At 41.6% G+C, this 19,506-nt stretch overlaps 1 protein-coding gene across 8 annotated transcripts in view; it reads left to right on the top strand.

Annotated features, from left to right (window-relative positions):
* Positions 1–19,506, top strand: part of JADE3 (jade family PHD finger 3) — a 76,265-nt gene that overhangs the window by 11,878 nt on the left and 44,881 nt on the right. The window lies entirely within an intron of this gene.

Here is a 19,506-nt window from a genome sequence, read left to right as displayed (position 1 = left end):
CAGTTTCTCCTCCCTTGGTGTTCACACCTCAACTGCTAGCAGAGCACCTCACCCTCCCTGATTGAACTAACCTCGTTATCTCCACACTGATTTATACCTGCCTCTGGAGATTTCCATTACGTGCATCTGAAGAAGTGAGGTTCTTACCCACGAAAGCTTATGCTCCCAATACTTGTGTTAGTCTCAAAGGTGCCACAGGACCCTCTGTTGCTTTATTAGTGCTGTTTCTTTTGGAGGGGAGACATGTACTTTAGTTCTCAGAATTGATGCTTCTATCTATGTTGAGGCTGAGAAATTGATAAATTATCCCAGTTACTGTAATGTCACGGAAACTCAGTGGTAGGCAAGACTTCTGCGTTTATTTACATTTCTACTTTAATCCTTGCTGATCTCCAGTGGAAGCTGTGCTTGCTTTAAGATGTTTGCTTTATATGTCAGTCTCTCAAAACTGTTCTCTTAACTTTTTTTAAGCTAATGGAGGGAGACTATGAAGACCTTGAAGTTTTTAGACTATTTTATTAAGTCATAATTTTACTCTTCATAATACTCCTTCCTACTAGAGTCAACCGCTGTAAACAAAGGCTTTTAATCCTAACGTGATCTAAGTCTTTGTTGGCCTGGGACACAGCAAAGCTAAGCACGTCTTAAAAAGCAAATCTCATTGGTGTCTTTTAGATTTCTGCTAGGAGCAAGTGAAGTCAGTAGATTGACTTCAATGGGTTCAAGATTTTGCAATGGCAAACCTCCTGCTAACTTCAGTGGTGCCAGGATTTCACTTCTTGTTTCTTAGAACTCCATGTTAATTTTGTCAGACTGAGATGGTGCACGAAGGGAGTGTTATGTTAGATGAGGCTTCCCTTTCATAGTAGTAAGGGACACTGACTATTTAAATAATCTTTTAAGGAAGAATTATTTTCTGGATACTGCCATGAAATGTGTAGCCACAGAGGTGAGGCTATTTAGGTCTAGCTTACTGTGTGTGGGCACTCTCTCTACTTCCAGAATTATTACCTTCTTGATTGTGTTCCACAGCTTATTTTGAGGCCAAAATGGAAGTCTCTTTTCTGACTTCTTGGTAAATGTCAGGGATTCCTTCTGTGGATAAAGGTAGTGCACAGTTCATAAGTGCTAGTGCTGAAAATCATAACTGGGCCAGTGGGTCTTCGAATGCAGATAAGGGGCAGTTACTTCTGTAGTCATAAAAATAGTCATGAACTGAGTCGTTTTAGCACCTGTCTTGCATAATTTTGTTTTCTTCATGATAAAATTATTGTGGTGTTTAAAACAGACCTTTTTTCTTCTGTACTCCCTCTTCTCCTGTGGGGTTGCCTAACATGTTGAATACTGTCTAAATTGTTGATATGGAGGGGTGGCCTCTTTAAGGTGAGTTGGTGGTGGTGTCATTGTGGAGCTGTTCTAAGGCAGTGGTCACCAATTGGTTGATTGTGATCGATTGGTCGATCCTGGAGCCTCTGCCAGTTGATTGTGATCTCTGGCCTCTAAAAGTCTGGTGACGCAGTGGGGCTAAGGTAGGCTCCCTGCCTGCTCCGGTCCTGTGCCGCTCCTGGAAGCAGCCAGCACGCCCCTGAGGCCCTGGGGGAGGGAGGGCGGGCAGGGGTCTCTGCATGCTGTTCCTGCTTGCAAGCGCCACCCCTGTGTTCTTGATACATCCATACTGACTGTTCCTTATCACCTTGTCTTCTAGGTGCTTATGAATTGATTATTTACTCAGTTATCTTTCTGGGTATCAAAGTTAACCTGAGAGGTCTATAATTAGCTGCATTGTTCTTACTCCCCCTTTTATAGACTGGTACTATAGTTGTCCTTTTTCAGTCCTCTGGGATCTCTTCTGTCCTCCAAGTTCTCAAAGATAATCGCTAATGACTTGGAGAGCTCTTTAGCCAATTCTTTAAGTAGTCTAGGGTGTATTTTGTCAGACTCTGCTAACGTGAAGCCATCTAGCTTGTCTAAGTAATTCTTAATGTGTTCTTTCCCTATTTTAGCTGCAGTTCCTCCTCCATTTAAAGAAATGTTCACTATGATAGTTGTCTGATTGCTGCTAATCTTTTTGGTGAAAAGTGAAACAAAAGATGCTTAAGACTTTGGCTGTTGCTGTGTTTTCTGTTGGCTCTCCCTCCTCACTGAATAATGAGCCTACCCTATTCTTGGTCTTACTCTTGATTCTAATATGTACTTCATTACAAGGAAAAGAGTTGCAAAAATGTTCCAGTTCTGAACTTCTTTCTGTAAGTATCGTGCATAATTGTAAAAACAAAACTTAAGACACCTTACACATAAGTGTCCAGTTTTCAGGGTAATAGCTGTAAACCTAGTGCTTAAGGTATTGACAGTTATCAAGAATGCCTTACTAAGAATGATATTTCTGTTTGAGGTTTTTTTTATATATGTACGTTAAGATTCTTCAGCATAAAAAAGCAAACCAAAAACCCAATTCCAGAATTAACCATGTGTGGGGTTTAGAAATATATCTAAACCAAAGCAAGAAATTTCATATCCCCTTCCATAATGCATAGAAGTACTGAGTTCTTTAGTAATCTACAGCCAGGTATCTCAAGTCCCGTCTTCCTACTCAGTCTAAGGCTATGTCTACACTACAGACTTTACAGAAGCGCTGCTGTGCAGTCTATTGTGTAGCCGCTTTATGCCAGCAGAGGAGAGCTCTCCTGCCAGCATAATTAAACCATCCCTAACGAGCAGTGGTAGCTATGTCGGCGGGAGAACATCTCCCGCCGACATAGTGTTATCCACACCGGCACTTTTGTCGGCAAAACTTTTGTTGGTTGGGGGGTGTGGTGTTTTTTTTTTTTTTTCTCCACACTGTTGACTGATAAGTTTTACCAACAAAAGTGCTAGTTTAGACATCGCCTAAATCTAATAGTATCTGTGTCTATTGTATTTTCATGTTAGGCCTTCTATAGCAGTGGGTCTCAAACCCGGTCCGCTGCTTGTTCAGGGAAAGCTGCGGCCAGCACATCCCTCGGCCTGCGCTGCTTCCCGCAGCCCCCATTGGCCTGGAGCAGCGAACCGCGGCCAGTGGGAGCTGCAGTCGGCCGAACCTGCGGACGCAGCAAGTAAACAAACCGGCCCGGCATGCCAGGGGCTTTCCCTGAACAAGTGTTCAACCCTAGTATCCAATGGAGAAAACAAATGTAAGCTTTTCATGAACAGTGCAAAGAATAGCACATTAGTTTGATTGCTGGTTCAGCTACGACACAAGGGTTGTGGTTTTGTTTCCACTTATAACCCATGTAGTATTTTCATGGCACCATTTGTGCTGCTGTGGCTAAAGGTTTCTTTGCACTTCCATTATAAACATACATTCAAGGGGATTAACTTGGCCATTAAAAAAGTTACTCCATGCCGAAGCTTGATGTAAGAAACCTTAAGGCCAAATTTCAGATATTGTTTTTGTACTTTGTTCCTTCTCAAAATACATATTGTGGCAGAAATTGCCTTTCATGACCCTCCTGGAGGGGGGGGGTGGTCATGACCCACTGCTTGAAAAACACACACAGTTAAGGGCGTGCAAGATATTGAAAACTTGATAATTCTAAAGAAAATCAATTTACCATAATTTCAGAGTGGTCAAAACCTTCGAAGTTCATGAGGTCAAATGCAGTAGATTTTATTACACATTTTTAAACTTATTTTCTTACTTCTACTTTTATAGTAAATGTAAGGGTGCTGTGAAAATTTTCAATTCTGAGTAAGGGGTCCCCAACTTGAAAAAGGTTGAGAAACTTTAGGCTAAGTAATAGCATCTCTTCCGCCCCGACAAGATCCGGCATGGTGTTCTTTTTCCACTAGAGAAGAGTGGTGCAACACAAATTTGTCAGTATGGTGCTGAACTTCTTGCCAGAAGTTCTCTCATTCCAATGAGAAATGGACAGTGTAGTACCTTTTTTCTTTTTAAATGCTTTTTTCCACTTTGGCAACATTCCCATGCATTGGTTCCTTGGTTTCTACTTGCATTGCTACTCTTCTATATTGTGTTTCTTCTTTTCCATTTTTATTGGACTTTTCTGGCTGGAAGACATGCAGTGTATTGACTGCTAGGGATGGGTTTCAATATAATGGTTGACCATCCTGAAGAAATGTTTGAAGTCTATCTGGTATGACAATCTCTATATAGGGCACAAAATATCGACTTCTCTTTCCTTGAAGAATTATAGGCGTAGAGAAAGCATTGAGATTCTGAGTATGAATAGTTGGTTGAGGAAAAATTTCTTCTATCCCAACACTCTTACGTTGTTCAAGACCATTCACCAGTTTCAGAAGACCAACTAAACAGAATTCCTGCCAAGGAAGCTGAGGTATCTGGGACTGGCCATTACAGAAATATACTGGGAAATGAATGTGGGGTCATAGCTTTTCTTTTCTGTATTTTTGATTAGATTACAGTAACTCCTCACTTAAAGTTGTCCCAGTTAATGTTGTTTCGTTGTTACATTGCTGATCAATTAGGGAACATGCTCGTTTAAAGTTGTGTAATGCTCCCTTTGTCGTTTGGCAGCTGCCTGCCTTGTCTACTGCTTGCAGGAAGAGCAGCCCGTTGCAGCTAGCCGGTGGGGGCTTGGAACCAGGGTGGACCGGCAGCCTCCATATCAGCTCACCCTATCAGCTCCCGCTCCCCTAAGTTCCCTGTGCTGCAGCTGTCCAGCAGGCTAGCAATTGCAACTGTCCCTCCCCCCACTGCCATGTGTTGCTCCTGCCCTCTGCCGTGGAGCTGCTTGCTGTGCGGGGGACAAGGGAGGAAGGGGGGGCTAATGTCAGGGTGTCCCCTCCCCCCACTCCTGCATCCTGCTTACCCCATCTTCCATAGAGTGTGGGGGGTGAGGGGAGACACACCAGGGCTCAGGATGGAGGGAGCTTGCAGCAGCTGTGGTCTCAGCAAGCTGATCTAATTAACAAGGCAGTGTACTTAAAGGGGAAATGCACATATTGCACTCATTCCTGCTGCCTTGTAGAATGAGAGAGTTAACCCTTGAGGGCTTAGCCAATTGCTACTTCATCATTTAGCAGTAAGGGAAATATCCCACCCTCTGACTCCTCCATCTCAACCAAACTTCACAGTCATCATCACTGTGTACCAATATTAAATTGTTTGTTTAAAACTTATAGTGTGTGTGTGTGTGTGTGTGTGTGTGTGTGTGTGTGTGTGTATGTATGTATGTATATGTCTTTTGTCTGGTAAAAAAAAAATTTCCCTGGAACCTAACTGCCTCGTTTACATTAATTCTTATGGGGAAATTGGATTTGCTTAACATCATTTCGCTTAAAGTCGCATTTTTCAGGAACATAACTACATTGTTAAGTGAGGAGCTACTGTATTATAGTGGACACATATACAAATACAGTTCAGAGCAGAGATCATTCCCATGAAAGCAGGTTTCAGCATTTCTTAGAAAAGTTAAACACCTCAGTCAGCTGACTAATAAATACTTCAGATATCCAACACAGGCATCCTCCATCTCATAGTTCCAAAACATGACTTGGCTAATATAATATTACATTCATTTTTGTTATAAAAATGGTGTCTATTCATATGGATATTCAATAAACTATAACAAAAATAGTTAAATTTTAATACATTAATAAGAAATTTCTTTTTATTTTTGGTATGTCTAGTGATTGCCTTCCAATAAATGTGGTAGCTAGTTCTTCATAGATGGGCTTGTTTAAGGGAATATTAATACTCAGATACTCAACTGAAGTGCAAATTGAATGATTATTCTTCTAAATCTTTTTTTTTCTTAAGTGAATTGCAAAGCTTAAAACTAAACGTAGACTTTATAAAATCATTTCATCCTTCACTCACCTGCCAAAACCTAAATTTGGATTGTAGTTAAACTCTGAAACACCAAGGAAAAACACCTACTTCATGACCTGGCATATAAGGAGGAACTGTTTTTTTTTTTGTTTTGTTTTTTTTTGTTTTTTAAGTGTTCAACTTAAATTTACGTATTCAGTGTTTTAATATCTTTTTAGAAATGAGCTTTGTAGATCATTAAAGGAAAGGAATATACAAAGGAAGGCTGTTAATAATTGGATTCTAGCCTGCAGATGTTTCTCTGGTAAATTCAGAGTTACAATTTGCTTTGATCTCTACCCTTAGGTTTCTAGGGAACTTTTTTTATTGGTAAATGTCAGTGAATGTCAATTTCACCATACTTGTATCCTGATGAAGAAATACGTTCATCGCTATTAACAAAAATGTACAGATAGGCAAAATAAGAAAAATGCTGTTTGAGAATTTATTATCATTTATTTAAGGATATTTACTTTGAATATTTTGATGTGATATTGACAGTTTAACTGTTAAAGTATTAACACTTTTAGTTTTAGTAGATGTTGAGATTCAATGTCTGAACTCCCAGAAAATGGTGCAACTGTAAAAATTTAAATCAATAATCAAAAAAGCTTAAAAATAAACATTGATATTTATTGAAATGAATTTAATTTTTTTTAAATATTCCAAGCCTATTTATCCTGTAATGCTAGGATACTGCAGGCAGATGTGTTGACTTTACATATCATGTGGGCTATGATATGTAACAAGGTGAATAAAATATGGAGCCTGGTCTTTACTCACCCTATCCCCCAAAAAGCCAAGACTACCACAGATGCCAAAGGCCCTTAATATTTCAAGTACCAAAACCCCAAAAACTAAATAAACCCAAAACATAACCCCCAACTCTCTTCTTACATTACTTGAGTACTGTCACACATGCCTAGTAAGTTGAACCAAATCTTACTTTAGGGATGCTACTTTGAAGCATTGGTGTTTCAATAGGAATTACAAAAAGATCTGTAGTTTCTCAAGTAAAGTGGTGGAAGCCACATCACTTTGGACACTTATAAAGTACACTAGACCAGTGGTTCTCAGTCAGTCCACCGCTTGTTCAGGGAAAGCCCCTGGCTGGCCGGACCGGTTTGTTTTACCTGCCGCATTTGTTTACCTGCCGCATCCGCAGGTTCGGCCGGTCACCAAGGGCTTTCCCCGAACAAGCGTTGGACCGACTTTGAGAACCACTGCACTAGGCCACTGCACTAGACCAAGCACTAGCAAGTACACTGTAGAGAAAAATCCTGCTCCTGGAGGTGATGATAAGGTGACTTCCTCCTGTCTCTATTCTGTGTGTTTTAGCTCCAAATATGGACTGCTCATATTGTCTTGAACTGTGTATACAATCCATATAGTAGCTTGTCTGAAATCAAGCACTCCAATTGTGTGTTTGGATAAAAGTTTTTTTTGTATGTGTTCAAATACTAGTTTCTGTGCAGGTTTGTGATGAGTTTAATTTTTTTTCTTAAGCAGGCAAAACTATTTCTGTACTTTGCATGGACATGTAGTGAAGTGAATTTTCTCCACTGATTCCTCTTCTGGAAATGTAGCATTAAAGGGTTAAAATACAAAGTCTCTGCTCTGAGGACCTGGTGTCCTCAATGATCTGCCAGTATCTAATTAGTGGCAGCACCTGTAACTAATTATTCATTTTCAAGCAGTCCTGTATAATGGCGGGGAGGAGGGGTCCCTCTCAGTTGTATCTGTGTATGTAGGACTGTAAAATCCTGCCCTGACAAAGTACAGCTTTAGCTCTACTTTTTGTTTGATGCAGGAAAAAGAAGTTGATGTTTAGCCACTGTCTGCAGCCTGGAGGTATAGGGAGCGGCAGAGAAGAGATGTAGCCTTCTGTATTTCAGGGCTACTAGTTCAAAGTGCTGCAGTTCAAAGTGTGCTTCTGTTTTGACAATGATTATGAAATGGTGTTGACCCAATTATTTCTGTATAAATTATGCCCATTTTAGTCTTTAATTACCGTTTCTACAAACGCAAGCTGAGCTCTGAGAATAGTTATCTTCCTCTTGTGCATCACCCAAAGTTCTGCAACAAAATTATATTCTTGTATACTTTTATGCAATTCCACTGCTTTGAGAGTTTGCAGAGATATAATGGGCTGGAATTTAATAAGCAATGATGCTGCTGCACAAGAATAATTTAATCTATGTATTCTCTTAGCTGGGCTGACTACAGTGTTAACAGGAGTAAAATGCAGTAAGTTTTTCATCACTGAAGTCAGAAGACCTGACCTTGAAAACATATGGGAAGATGATCTGATTAATAAGATGCCACTTGTAATAGTTCAACATCTCAGATTAGGACCACACTTGTAATGGCTCTCCAAGTGAGTGTTTAAACTTGGTTGCCTTTTTGGAAATAGGAATTCATCTCATTAGCTGTTGCATTCAGAAAAATAGCAGTGCACGTTGACTATATATTCTGAATTGTCTCCCTAAGTGGGAAGAAACAAACTCCAGATCTGTCGTGAAAATGTTTGAGTTTGAGATAATAGACACGTAATATCTCACTGGGGAAAAGCATGCCAATTATCAAAACCTGGGTGAATGGAAATATAATTCCTAGAGGAAACAAGGTGCCATGGACTCTTGAACTGTGGGCCTGTAACGGCATAGTTAGTTGTTTATAGCAGTCCCTAAAAATTAAAGGAATTAAATATTCCCAGAGTGAGCGCCTTGGAGAAAAACAAGGAGGAATAAATAAGAGGATCTAAAATAAAATAAAAAATGTTTACCCATCTGTTACTAAGCAAAACCTTGCATTGATATTTTTGTAAAGTTACTGTATAAGCACCTTTGTTTCCTAAAAATCTTACTACAAAACTTACTGTATTTAACTAATAGTCTTGAATTTGGAGATTTGAAAGGTTTTTTTAAATCTAGGGAATCCTTGTTAGGCACATCCTCTCAGTTTGGAACTGACCTAACCGTGTGTGTGTGTGTGTGTGTGTGTGTGTGTGTGTGTGTGTTCTCTCTCCCACTTTATGGAAATCCGTCTGAAACAAGTGGAGAGTAGAATAAAAACCTTTAGTGCAACTATGTATCTTGGCATAAAATGTATGGGAGATTCACAACACTTTGGTGTGACCATGGGAAGTGGGAATTGACGTGCTGCATAGAAGTTTGTGGCCCCACTGCTTTGTGGCAAACTGTTAGAATGATAAGAACTGTTTGAGGAGCAGGGACTACACTTCTCTTTCTAGAAACAGTTCTCAAACACTTTGATGGACGCTACTGCTTCAATAGCAAATCTAACATTCCGAGGGGTAATTTAAAAGTATATTTATTTTAGTACGGAGGAAGCCTGGGGATCTCTCTATACTTTAGAGCGGGGTTCTCCACCTTTTTCTCTCTGAGCCTCCTCCCCTCCCCCCCCCCCAAACATACTATAAAAACTGCATGGCCCACCTCTGCCACAACTACTGTTTTTTGGCATATAAAAGCCAGGGCCAGCGTTAAGGGGTAGCAAGCAGGACAACTGCCTGGGCCCCATGCCACATGGAGCTCCGCAAGACTAAGTTGTTCAGTTTTCTGCCCTGGGCCCCAGCAGATCTAATGCTGGCCCTGCTTGTAAGCCCCCCGAAACCTGCTCGCGGCCTCCCAGGTGGCCTCGGACCCCTAGTTGAGAACCACTGCTTTAGAGATAACAATTCAGTCATTAATCACTGTATAACGCTTTCCTTTGCCTGGACTTGTTACCTCTTTTTTTTGAATCATTTGCACTGCAAATAAAGTGCACTTTGATAGCTACAGTTGTTTTGGGACATATTTTCTTCTCCTGTCTTTCAACGATCTATTCTTTTGATTTCTGAACAGAAAGGATGCCTGGGTAGAGTGCCAATGTTCTATGCCAATATGCTTTTACATTAATTTAGTTTCTTAAAAACAAGTTGAAAATGTTAATCAATCCTGATTTTTCTTATCTTTTGGTCAAACCTGGTTACTCTATGGGATAATGGTAATCGGGGGGAGGGGGCGACTTTGTTGGATTTGCACTAAAAACAACTATTTGACACAGCTGAATTTTGGTGAGAGAGATGTCTAGCTGGAAAACAATGGGCATCTATACGTGATCATGTTTAATGGGTAGTACTCTAGTTTTATCTTGCTTGTAGGGCAGACCTCTTCCTATCTACCACAAACCTTATAGACTGGGGGAATTCAGATGTTGGCTGGGGTGGGGGAGAGTTTCATTTAACTACCAGCCTTGCCTAACCTACTGTTAATTGGAGTAGTATCCAAAAAAGAATCAGATACAGTCACTATCCTTGAACTAAGCAATTTATTTCTCTCCCCTGTTCCATTTCCCCACCCCTTTTGAGAATCATTCACTCCACCACCCCACAATTTACTTTGGTTTCTTTCCACAGTATTCCTCTGTTCAGCGTTTGCACAGAGCATTTCTCTTGTGGCTCAGTGGGATTGGAGAATGAGACTGAGGCTTGCACTGTTCCTTATGTGCTTCTGGAAAAAGGCTGTGTGCAGAAGTAGCAGCATTAAATGGGCCCTTCTATGGGATTATCATCCATGTTCTCCTCCTCCCTCAAATTAATCTTTACTGCATCAGATTGGGAGAGTCTAATGGCCAGATTTTTCAAAAGTATTGCCTAAAGATGCTGAAAGAAGTTTAGTGGGGTTTTCAAAAGCGTCTAATTCCCTTTGTGGGAGTTATGTGCCTAGAAGCTTTTGAAAACTCCTACTAGGCACCTAAATACCAAATGCTTGAAAATCTGTCCCCAAGACTCCATAGCATATGAGTGCACACAGTTTAATTTTTCAGTCATATCAGGGTGGCAACACAGGAACTGGTTCCAGTGTTCCTTGAAGATGGGTGCCAGCAGGGGAGAAGAGAGGGGAATTGGAGAGCTGACCATAGTTGACCATAATTTCATCCTAAACCACCAGAATTCCTCTGGTGGTGGGGGGTGTCTAGGTCCATGGATGACTTTGTTGTTACCTGTTAAGACCCGGGTTCAGGTTCTCTGTTTTCTTTTTTCTTTAAACAGCTGATGACCTCATTAGGAGCTGCAGCCTTCCTTTTCTTCAAGGGTTTGTGAGGTCATCAGCTGTTTAAAGGCAAACAGAACCCTGAGAAGATGAACTCCTTGTTTTGGCAGGTAAAAAGCCTTTCAGATTACAATTTAAAGCTATATCAACAAGCTGGAATCTGAGTCAGACTCAACCGTAAATGTGAATGTGGGCAGCTTAGGGTAGATGACCAGCTTCTGTGTTTGTATTTAGTTTATTTTTAAAAAAATGCATGTTTGTATTTGTAACTTCTTTATCATGCTGTTTTTCAGAGTTCTTGTTAACCCTCCTGTTGCTGCACTTAAATACAGTGACAACAGCTGCAACATGTTGACTGCTAGTACCTGTAATTTGCAGCAAATTGTGTCTTTTGAAGCATTACAGTAGGAAGCTTTTTGTTTGCAGTAACCTGCATCAGGGTAGAGCTGAAATGTCTATAAGAGTTGTTGTTGGTGAGCCTAAGTATTTTTTTAATTTGAGATTTAGGAAAATGTCATGACGACAGTTTTTAATTTTATTTGACCGTACAAAAACATAGCAATTTGTTTTAGGTTAGTGAGTTCCATAGACTGGAAGTTATATCTGTGCAAAAAGTGCATCCCTTTTTTTAAGTCCTAAATATTGTATGTTTTTCTGGTTTCTTCTTTTTTGGATATTATCTCCTCTTCTGGATTCCAATCATTGCTTTCCTGCCATAAAATGTATCCATGATGCTGGAGAGTGCAAAAACACAAGCCCTGTGACCAGATACAGGGAGGTGGGGGAGACATAAATACACACTCACTTGGTGACTTATCCATGTTCTCTCCAACTTGATAGCAAGATGTATAATTTGCAAGTGTTTAATGTCATTTGTTCTCCTTCCTGATCCAGTAGCTACTCTAATAACTTGCTGTATTGAGGGCATGTTTTTCTCATAAACCTTGTGTGTGCAGAAGAAAAGGAGGTGCCTTTTGAATTTGTCTTCTGTGTCTTATTGGTTTAACTGGTGCCTGCTTGTTCATTCCTAGTTTGCAGTTAGTGCTTCTAGAATTAGACTCTCTGTGCAGAATCTCTTATTAGTGTTAGTACTTACATGAGCAGTCTCACCTAAATTATGTCTTCATCTGCCATGAAGTAATGACCTGACAAAGTTGACAGAGCTCTGTCACATGAGTGTTGCATCAAAATTGGTTCTGCTTTAGGTTTAAACTTGCTGAGTAAGAACATACTGGGTTTCATTTTATTTCTGACCCTTGATTATTAAATATAGTGCTACTTGTGTCAGTTAGAATCAGAGTTTATCCTTCTCTCAGGAATTCTATAAAATGAATAATTAAAAAGAGTAACAGCATCTTCGCTTTTTGGAGATTTCCTATCATGCGTGAATTCTGAGAATGTGTGACACCAATATAGCTGCTCTCTACAACATTGCCTTCCAGCATAGGGTGTGAGGCCTTTTGTAGACGTAGCCTACGTGATCGGGCATTCTAGCTATTTCCATTTGGTGATGGATTCCTTCCTACAAAGCATACAAATTTCAGGTTAAATACTTGGAGCTATTTTGTAGTTATATATAATATGGCTTGCCTAGTCTTGGGACATTGGCTCTCACATCTGATCCTTTAACATACTGTGCTCCCAGCAGTAGAACAGCCTGGTCATGAGACATCTGTTACCACGGAGTATATCAGCATGCTGAACCCACACCTGTTTTTACAGGATTTGTTACATCCTTTGGGTAGGATTTCAATACTAAGTTTTCCTACACTTGAGGACCCTGCTGCTCACCTGCCCTCCCACTCACTGTCCAGTGCTTCTCTTCAAGATGTTTCTGCCCACTTCCTTCAGCGGGAACCCTGTCCATTTCTGAGATACTCAAGAAAATGGAGATCTAACTCCACTGGTGCTTTATCAAGTATTGCTTTCTCTTCCTGACCATTCTGTAGGATGAGTTCTCATTCTCAAATCTATTAAATATCTTTGGCAAATGGAAGAAACTCTATGAGGGCTCAGATTGACTCCAAATAGGTTCCCATGGTGGGGGATCCATGAGGATTACCATTTAGCAGCCTTCTCCTTTCCAAACTCAATTTCTCCCTGCCAATAACGATCCTGGCCTGATGGGTGATCGCAGTTCTTGTATAGATGTTCTGGAAAGCAATAGCCTCTACTCAGGCTAAATAAAAACAAGTCCTTTTAGGTGTCCTGAAGACTATATTGGGAACTTAGAATTACTTATCACAAGCCTTTGGAAGTAGTGTCTTAGTTTTTACAGCCTGTAATACCCCTGATGGAATCTGGGAATGATGAAGATAAAACTTCCCTGAACTTGGCATTCTTGAAGTAAGTCAGCTCAGTGACACTATTACAGGGATCTGCAACCTTTGGCACGCAGCTTGCCAGGGTAAGCACCCTGGCAGGCCGGGCCGGTTTGTTTACTTGCCGCGTCTGCAGGTTTGGCCGATCGCAGCTCCCACTAGCTGCAGTTCACTACTCCGGGCCAATGGTGGCTGCGGGAAGCGGCGCAGGCTGAGGGATGTGCTGGCCGCCGCTGTGTACTGAAGGCTGAGGATCTCCATGGGCAGGTCTGATTTTTGCTAGCACTGAGAAGCTAGGCAAAGTTCTCAAAGTACATAAATCTCTCCAGGAGATGGGGAATGGGATGCCTGTGATAAGTAAAAGAGGATTTCCTGTCTGTTCTGGAAACTTTTTGTCATTCAGAATGTGTCAAATGTCATGTTACGATTTCTCCTTTGGTAGAAACTTATAAAGCTGGGCTGATATCCTGAAAGAAGGTAAAGTGTCCCTAATGGACTCTATGGAAAGTACATTCTACCTTTAGAGTAGATTGCTTCAACAGAATTGACAGCCCGGGGGTAGGGGGGTGACTTGAGATGGAGGAACTGCATTTGCTATAGACTAGATGTGGTGGCCCATAACTATTCCCTGGAATTCAGGCCTTTTTCTCTGTGACCATTGTTCTTATTTAGCAGAAATGGGCAGTGGCTGGAGTAATGGAAGTAAATTTAGGGCCACATCCCCATGTTGATGACTGGCTAACTCACACTCACTCTGAATTAGAAGCCATGTTAGCAATAGCAAGTGTCTGGGTGTGTGCTTTGAAGGCAGTGAGTATAGTTACGCATAAAATGATCATCTTGATTCCTTCCTTGGTGGATTTACTAATGTATCCAAATGGACAAGGTGTTTCTATCTGGCACCAGAGTGGTGAAAAGCTGGGACCATATTTCAGCCTCTTATCCAGCGTGGGTCTTAGCAAAGCAGTCTTCACATATTCTGGGTGTTGTAACATCTTGCCTGGCCTATTTCTATGTGTATACTTTCATGGTACCATTCAATCATTTTGTTTCTGAGCTGGTGGTCTTTACAAGACTATTCCATGGATCTCTCTTGAGGAGGAATGATGAAAACTTGGGCGTGGGGGTTCCCCACAACCCTCTCCCCTCCTACTCTAAACATACACTGGACAGTAATAACATGGTATCCTGCAAGGCTGAGAAATTTGTTGGAGCACCAGTGTGCTCCAAGGATGTATGGTCTGTGATGGAGAGAGTTTAGTCAGCAGTCTCACTCTCCTGTCTTTGCTCAGGGTCTAATGCAGGGGTCAGCAACGTTTGGCACGCGGCTCGCCAGGGTAAGCACCCTGGCGGGCCGGGCCAGTTTGTTTACCTGCTGACGCGGCAGGTTCGGCCGATCGCGGCCCCCACTGGCCGCGGTTCGCCGTCCCGGGCCAATGGGGGCAGCGGGAAGCGGCGCGGGCGAGGGATGTGCTGGCCGTGGCTTCCCGCCGCCCCCATTGGCCAGGGAAGGCGAACCACGGCCAGTGGGGGCTGCGATCGGCCGAACCTGCCACGTCAGCAGGTAAACAAACTGTCCTGGCCCACCAGCATGCTTACCCTGGTGAGCCACGTGCCAAATGTTGCCGACCCCTGGTCTAATGCTTGCTTAGCACCTTGCTTTACCTGTGTTCATGGCATGACATTTGAAAGGGAGAACTTAATTGAGTTGCTGTTTCAATATGAAACTATGGCAGTGTATCATACTCGGAGGACATTTGTGGGCTAGTCTAGAGAGGAAAATCCTAATGCATTGCCACATTCAGGTATGAATTAACTTCCTTTTTCGGGAGGACCTTGCAAAGGGATTGAGTTAATTTTCCCTGAATCTGAGAAGCAGGCACTCCGTAGTAAAAGATCTGACTCAGTTTCTTTTCAAAGGGATTGGGAAGCATTGGGTTTTCTGGGTCTGTTTTTAGATCCGCTGCCACATTGCCTCCTTGGTTCATTTTAGCCTGCTGTTGAACGATTTGATAAATCAGCCATTTGAAACTTGGGTTCCCATTTGGTTCCTTACTCTAAAGACAAGGTTCTTGGCAGCTGTTTTTTAATATGAGGAGAGTTGCAGGGTTTTTTTTTGTTTAATGGAGGGGACCCTTTTGTTTTCTATGTAGACTGGGAAGTGGCTAAGCTGTTCTCCCAGCCTGCCCCCCAAAAGTTAGTTACTTTTAGATCTCAAGAACCATACTTATTAGAATCCTAAAGAGTGTGTGACTCTGGCACCCCTTTCCTGGTGGCCTAAGTATCCAGGAGACTTACTTGACAAGATGAGACCACCACATTTTTGGGATGAAAGCTTACTCTTCTATGGTTGGCAAGAGCAAAATGTCTTTCATACAAGTTGTTCAGGGCAGCGTCTTGAGCTTTTCTGCATACTTTAGTGTAGCAATACAAATTGCATTTAAACACATCTTCTGATGCAGTGTTGGACTGCCATTCTGAGATTGCTCTGCACTCGCACATTTGATCTTGGAACTGATTTGGTGGTCTCACTCTGTGGGGCTCACATAGGAAAATTTTCAAGGAAGATTACTCCGAGAAACTGTCTTCCTCAGAGGACAATCCATGTAGTATAACTTGAATTCTAGAGGAGCTAAGCAGATGGTCCCACCAGGATGATGCTAAAACTTTTTGGTTTTATATTGTATCTGGGAATGGGCAACAGGGCATGGATCACTTGATGATTACCTGTTCTGTTCATTCCCTCTGGGGCACCTGGCATTGGCCACTACTGGAAGACCGGATACTGGGCTAGATGGACCTTTGTTCTGACCCAGTATGGCTGTTCTTATGTTCTTAATACCCAGGCGTAAAAATGCATGGAACTTCTGACCTGTTAGATACCTTGCAGTCTGTTAGCTTGTATGTTTCACCCATATGGTATGTTAGTGGTGTAAAAATTTTTGCTCTGTGCTACTGTATTTACAGTTATTGCTGGACTCAGACTGGAATATAACAATATTGCTAACCTAGGGATGTTGTCCTTTGAGCAATGAGTTGTTTTTTTTCCCTCTACAGGCTGGAACAGAGGTGTAAATCCACTGTCTGAGCTATTATGAGAATGTTCCAAGAAACCTAATTAATAGGTTTTAAAAAAAACAAACCAAAAAAACATTTTAACTATGGAATTGTTTTCATAGTTGTGCTAAACACTTTAGAGCTTAGCTGCTTTCTTTCCTTTCTCTATATCTGTAAATGAAAGTAGCTATTATGTTTGCCATTCCAGCTCATATCTCTCTGTATAAGCCGTAATTAAATTTGGCATCTCCTGTCTACCAACTATCTTTGCCAAATGCAGACGAGGCTTTGTGTACTATTTCTATTATAGTGCTGTCCCTTGACATGTTTATCCCCTTCAGGCAAATGTTTATGTTGCACTCGTTTAAACAGCTGAGTTCATAGCACATAACAAAGCAGTTCTATCACACTGTAGATTTATAACTGATCCCAAACTTTCAGCACCTTTAACAATTGCTTAAAAAGCTCAACTGAATATAAAAACAAAACCAGCAGCAACCACTCAAACCATCTATTAAAAGGCAAATGAGGAATAGTACCCTATGCACACCCAAGAAGTAGCCTTCCAGCAGTGTCCCTCTTTGCAGCATATCCAGAAAGTCAACAGATTAGAGCTATTTCAAACCAAGGGGGAGCAAGCTTCAAAGCCAGGAGAGCATCCTGTTGTAGAGAAAGCCAGCCCTTTTATACTGAGGGGACTTCAGCTTGAACATCTCTGGTGATTTTTGGCATGAGGTGACATGTGAGCTCTTAGGCAGGAGAGCACCAAGCCATTTAGGGCTTTGTTGGTCAAACCTTAAACTCCAGTCTTAGGGAAGACAAAGGTAATCTTCATCAGCAACTATCACATCGCCAACAGCTAACCCTAAGGGCACATCTTCACTAGTAACATTAAAGTGCTGCTCCGGCAGCACTTTAATGTGGCTGTGTAGTTGCGGCACCTCCATGAGGGGAGTAGCTACCAGCGCATGAGCGCTGTCTACACTACCATGTTACAGCGCTGTAACTTGCAGCGGTCAGAGGTGTGTTTTTTCACACCCCTGAGCGAGAAAGTTGCAGTGCTGTAAAGTGGCAGCGTAGACGAGGCCCAAGTCTAATATCCCTACAAACACACTGCCCCAGAAACTTATTTAAAGTGGAACCCCTCCAACTCTAACACTTTTGGAGTCCTTGCGATTCTCATGCCCAAAAGGATTCACATAACAGTTCATTGGTCTGATGCTAGCCCCCACTCTATGCTTATTTTCTGTGTGTAGTTGAAATTCTGCAGGGCTGGAAAGTGTGAGGAAGATCTCTTATTGGGACATAAGCTTGGGCTGGGGTGTGGCTGCTTTGTTTCTACAAAGCTGCTTCAGTGTGGAAAGAGTCACTATTTGAGTTATTAGCTTCAGGTGAATCTTGCATAGTAAAGGCCAAGTTAAGACTAAAATAGCCATAGGTGTGGTGATTGTTTTCTTTTCTAGTAGACTAACAGATGTATTGGAGCATAAGTTTTCGTGGGTGAATACCCACTTCGTCAGAAGAAGTGGGCATTCACCCACGAAAGCTCATGCTCCAATATGTCTGTTAGTCTATAAAGTGCCACAGGACTCTTTGTTGCTTTTTACAGATCCAGACTAACACGGCTACCCCTCTGATTCTTTTCTAGTGTAGTTCAGTTCATAATTCAGTTTTGTTTAGGATTATATTACCCATTGTACACATTACATTAACCTTGTTAGCAGCTGTTTTACTTTAGCGTGTATTAAAACAAACTTGGCAACACTGTCTCCTGCACAAACTTACACTAATGCCACCTCAGCCAAAAAAGACTTCAGTAGAATAGAAAGAAGAACAGGAGTACTTGTGGCACCTTAGAGACTAACAAATTTATTAGAGCATAAGCTTTCGTGGACTACAGCCCACTTCTTCGGATGCATATAGAATATATATATTCAGTAGAATAGGTGTCCTCGCACAAAGAATTTTGAAATCTTAACTTTAATAATGCAGTTTTTCCCCTCAATTTCTGTCTATAAATCTTTCTCTTTAGAGGAAGGACATCAAAGGTATGCTTTAAACATAAATTTGCTATTAAGATTATATTCTGTAAAGTCAAGCCTGTAAAAATGCCTGGCCGTCCCTCCCTGTCAATCTCAGAGGGAGTCCACGCCCCCTTGTCTCATTCCAGTGTCCCTGGACTACTTCCTCCCCCGGGGTGTACCTGCCTCCATCTCCCCAGGAAATACCGCCAATGCTAGTCCCAGCAGCTTCTTGGGGTCTGGAGTGGTAGGGCACTCTGGAAGCTCAAGCAAGTCCTTGGGACAGCAGAGGTCCTCCTCTGCATCCTGCTCCAGCAGTAGGGGAGAAGTGTCTGTCTCCCTTGGCAGCTCCAGCCAGACTGAGCTGCAGGGTCAGCCTTTTATACTTCCTGTTGCGCCCTCCTTCTTCCAGGGGTGCGGGCCTGGCTTGCCTGGCTTTACCCACCAGGGTGTAAGTGGCCATCCCTGCCTGTCATGCTCGGAAGGAGGCCACACCCTTTTCGCTACAAAGCCCTTCATTGGTTTTCAGTTTGAGATTTCGAGAAATTTAACAATTCCACTAGTATTCAAAGCCTTCTGAAAGGCTCCCTGTATTGGAAATTCTGTTTATTCCAAGGGTTTTGGGTAATCAAGAACCATTGATAAGTGTTTAATACAAACTTTGCTAGTCTTTTTTTTAGCAGTTTTATAGGAAGGAAGTTTTCATTTAATAAAGTAAGCTTACAGTATGGACAAGCAATTCTGGTACAGCAAACACTTTAACAGTGGTGCTGCTGCCTTTCAGTCAAGCATGGTGAGGCATTGGGATACAGGGGTGCAGATACCCAGTTTAGATGTCCAAGATCCCTTAATTTTGTGAGAAGGCGATCACTTCAGTCAACTATTAATTTTTTATTACACTGTCACTGGGGCATATAGACCTGTAAAAATGTATTTGGATTGATGCTGACACTATTTGATTGGAATGTCAGATATATTTTAAATGATTCTCTTTTCTTTTGGGTCAAATTTTCCTTCCTCTCTTCTTGTCTTCTAAACTTTTTAAAATAGCAGCCTAAAAAACGTTGGATTCTGAAACCAATGATGCAGTCATAGATTTGTTATTGACACTGTCATTTTTCAGACTTCTGAAAGGGCACTTCTGGTATCTAAGCTTTTCTTTTAAATAAATCTCTGGTCTAACTATTTAAATTACAATTCTTCAGTGTTGTCTGAATACC

The sequence above is a fragment of the Trachemys scripta genome, chromosome 1 (assembly GCF_013100865.1).
Source record: "Trachemys scripta elegans isolate TJP31775 chromosome 1, CAS_Tse_1.0, whole genome shotgun sequence".
NCBI lineage: Eukaryota > Metazoa > Chordata > Testudines > Emydidae > Trachemys > Trachemys scripta.
This window is presented reverse-complemented; position numbering and strand designations above follow the sequence as displayed.